Below are 3,889 nucleotides of genomic sequence, written 5' to 3'. Positions count from 1 at the left end.
AGGGGCTGCGGGAGAGCTGGGATTTGGGAAAGGGCCGCAGGGCCAGGAGCCAGGGAATGGCTTCCCACTGGGAAAGGGGAGCTGGGAGCTCGGGAAGGAATTCCCGGAGAATCCCTGTGAGGAAAGGCTGGAGCAGCCTGGGATGTTGGGAGGTGTTGGGGATTCTGGGATCGAGGACACTCAGGATCCATCCCGGGGGATTTTTATGGAATTCAGGGATGGAAAAGGGAAGGGAGACCCTTCCTGATGTCCAGAGATTCCCAGTGAAGCCCCTGGATTCCGAAATTCCTTCTCCAGGAGGAGTCGGGATGGGGCTGGATCCAATCCCGGTCTGGGAGAGCCGGGAATGTGCAGCCGGATCAGGGAAGGATCCCGGGAATCCTGGGAGCCGCTTCCCGAGGCTCCAGGGGCTGCGGGAGAGCTGGGATTTGGGAAAGGGCCGCAGGGCCAGGAGCCAGGGAATGGCTTCCCACTGGGAAAGGGGAGCTGGGAGCTTGGGAAGGAATTCCCAGAGAATCCCTGGGATCAATCCCCAAGGAAAGGCTGGGATGGGGCTTGGAGCCTCCTGGGATCCGGGAAGAGGTCGGGGCTGGATTGGGATGGGATTAAAAGTCCTTTCCCACCCAAACCATTCCTTTGATCCCGAAATCCCGGCTGGCTCTGGGAATTCTGCATCCGCGCAGCCCAGGGAAAACCTTCCTCCCCCATCCCGCTTATCTCCCGGAGGCAGAGCTCTCCCACATCCCGGGAAATCGGGAAAATCCTGGGATTTTCCTTGTTTTGGCTGCTCGGCTCCGTGTTTACCCCCCTCCGCCTCCCTCCGCATTCCCGGATCCGGATTTTTTTGGGACAGGGAGAGGATGATTCCCAACTCCCACTTTCCCGGCGGCTCCCGGTTTCCCGAGGCTCGGCAGCTCCTAAAAATTCCAGCTGGGGAAGGCAATTCCCGGAGCTCCCGGTGGATGTGGAGGAATTTTTTTTTGCAGGAGGGAAAAAAAAAAACCCTGGAAAAGGGATGATTTTGTAGCTGCTCCTCCCGCCAGCTCCGAATCCGAAATTCCCGCAGGAAAGGGTTTGGGAATGTCCTGCGGGATGGGCGGGGATCACAGATGGGTGCTGCAATGCGAGGTTTTTCCCGGGAATATTGGATTTCCCGGGAAATCGTTTTTCAGACTGGATTATCCCATCCCCGGGTTCCTCATCCCTGGGGTCTCCTTATCCCTGGGATCCTCGGGAAGGCCCCGTTCCCATAAAAACTCAGGAGCGGGGATTCCTGGGGTGGATTTGCTCCCTCCTGGGTTTCATCCAGGCCGGCTCTGCTCCCTCTTCCCGGGAAAACAGCTCGGGAAGGGCTGGGATCCCAAATCCTCCGGGATTCCCCCGGAAGGGCCGGGAGCAGAAGAAATTCCCGGCAGGAATCCCGGGCTCCTTTTTTTGGGGACTCGGATCCCAAATCTGCTGCGTGGACACGGCGGATCCGCGATTTGGGATCCGGGATCATTCCCAGCCCTTTTCCCTGCGGCTTCCCGGAGATCCCGAGGCCCGCATTCCCTGAATTCCCTGGGATTTGGGGCAGGATCTGCCTCCCGCCTCCTGCTCCGGGCCGAATTCCCGCTGCGATCCACAGGGACGGAACCCCCAGGGAAATCTGGGATGAAGCCTCTTTCCCAAGATTCCCGCCGGGATCTGGATGTTTCCAGGTGTGATTTGAGGCTTCCCTGGATTCCCGATGTCGGAATTGTCCGGACGGGAGCCGGGATTTTCTGCTCCGCTTCCCATCTGGGAAATCCTGGAGCCGGAGGGATTTTGACCCCACCCAGCGCTGCTTTTCCCGTTCCTTTTCCCCACAAATTCCAGGGATCATCCCCAAGATCCGGGATCGGATTCCCTTTCCCTGCCGGAGAATCCAAGTTTCCTCTCCGCTGATTTTTTTGGGAGGGCGGCACACCCGGAATTTCGGGAGACGCTTTATCCACGGCATTCCCACCGCTGGGAACGGACAAATCCAGGCCCCGAATGGCTCCGAGCGAGAATTCCTGGGATTTGCTGCCTCCGGCCAAACCCCGGAGTTCTCCCAGAAAAAAACCCAAAAAACCAAAATATACAGGGAAAACCAAACAAATATCCCAGGAAATGATTTAAAAAAAAAAGAGGGAAAACCAAGCAAATATCCCCGGGAATGATAAAAAAATCCCGGATCCCGGGATGGGAGCTCGGCATTCCCGATGTGGGAATAACTTCCAGCGCTCCGAGGTATTTATAGCATCCAGCTCATGAGTTTTTCATTAAAATTCCATTTCCTCGTGCTCCAGATGGCACGGACCTGCAGCTCCCGGTTTTCCTCGGGATCACGCGGCTCCGGCCGGGACGGGGTTTCTTGGGAAGGGTTTGTTTGTTTTCTGGGATAAAGTTCTGGATCGGGATTCCCGGTTGGATTTTGGGGGGAATTGTTCCTGGCCCGGAAGGGGCAGATCCGTAGGGATCGCATCCATCCCGAGGGAAGGGAGGGCGGGAAAAATCCCGGTGGGAGAAGGAAAACTTTTGATTAAATTGGGATGGATGGAACAGCGGGAATAACGGGAATGGCCGGGATGGATCCCGGCTGCCTCCGTGCCACGGGGACATCCCAATATCCCAGCGGGATTGGCGGGATCACTTTCCCAGTGTTGCCTTTTCCCGGGATCTGTGGAGCCCCTCGAAACACCTGGGAAGTGACTCCGGAAAATGAGGAAATTCCCGGTTCCTGGAGCTGGTGCTGCTGGGATGCAGGAAAAGTGGGAATTCCTGGCTCAGGTGATTCCCGACTTGCAGAGCTGCTCCCGGTCTGGGATCCAACATCCCCAGGATGTGGAGCTGTGGGAGCGAGGCCAGAGGAGACCCCGGAGCTGATCCCGGGGCTGGGAGAGCCGGGAATGTGCAGCCGGATCAGGGAAGGATCCCAGGAATGCTGGGAGCCACTTCCCGAGGCTCCAGGGGCTGCGGGAGAGCTGGGATTTGGGAAAGGGCCGCAGGGCCAGGAGCCAGGGAATGGCTTCCCACTGGGAAAGGGGAGCTGGGAGCTCGGGAAGGAATTCCCAGAGAATCCCTGGGAGAGCCCAAGGCCAGGGTTTGGGGTAACTCATCCCATCCCATCCCGTTATCCCATCCCGTTATCCCATCCCATCCCATCCCATCCCATCCCATCCCATCCCATCCCATCATCCCATCCCATCCCGTTATCCCATCCCATCCCATTATCCTATTATCCCACTATCCCATCCCGAAGGCTCTCCCACCCCAGCCAATCTCAGTTTTCCAGAGGGAGGAGCCTCTCAGGAATTCCCTGGATATCAGGGAATGCCCATTTCCAGTGGGATATCCATGGATCCCAAGCTGCCGGCACCCCCAGAGCCGTGTCCTGGGATCAGGGATCCGTCGGAAGCACTGCCTCGGGATACCCGGAGCCGCCTCCACCGGCGCCAATCCCCGAATCCAACCCGAATCCCTGGATTTGCAATTCCAGAGCTCCCTCAGTGCAATTCCCGGGATGAGAGCTCATCCCACAACCCTCACTCAGAGATGGGATAGCAGGGAAATTCCCAACACTTTCCATTCCCATTTTTCCGCTCCCAAGGGCGGCGACGGAAAGAAAATTCCCACAGGATCTTCCCGAGGGGAGGGCTCGGGAATGGCTGAGCCGGGAGCACATCCACGGCCTTGGAGCGCCAGGAATCTGCGCTCAGCCAACCCCGATCCCACGGGAATCGCCGCCTGCCGGGGCTGAAATCCATTAGGATCCCACAAAAGCCAAGAATTGCAGCTTTTTGGGAATGACTCGGCAGCTCCGGCGGAAGATCCGGAGCGCGTTCCGGCTTTTTAGGAGCCATTTCGGGAGGGTTTTTTTCCCGTT

The sequence above is a fragment of the Cyanistes caeruleus genome, chromosome 2, assembly GCF_971803275.1.
Source record: "Cyanistes caeruleus chromosome 2, bCyaCae1.hap1.1, whole genome shotgun sequence".
Taxonomy (NCBI): domain Eukaryota; kingdom Metazoa; phylum Chordata; class Aves; order Passeriformes; family Paridae; genus Cyanistes; species Cyanistes caeruleus.
This window is presented reverse-complemented; position numbering follows the sequence as displayed.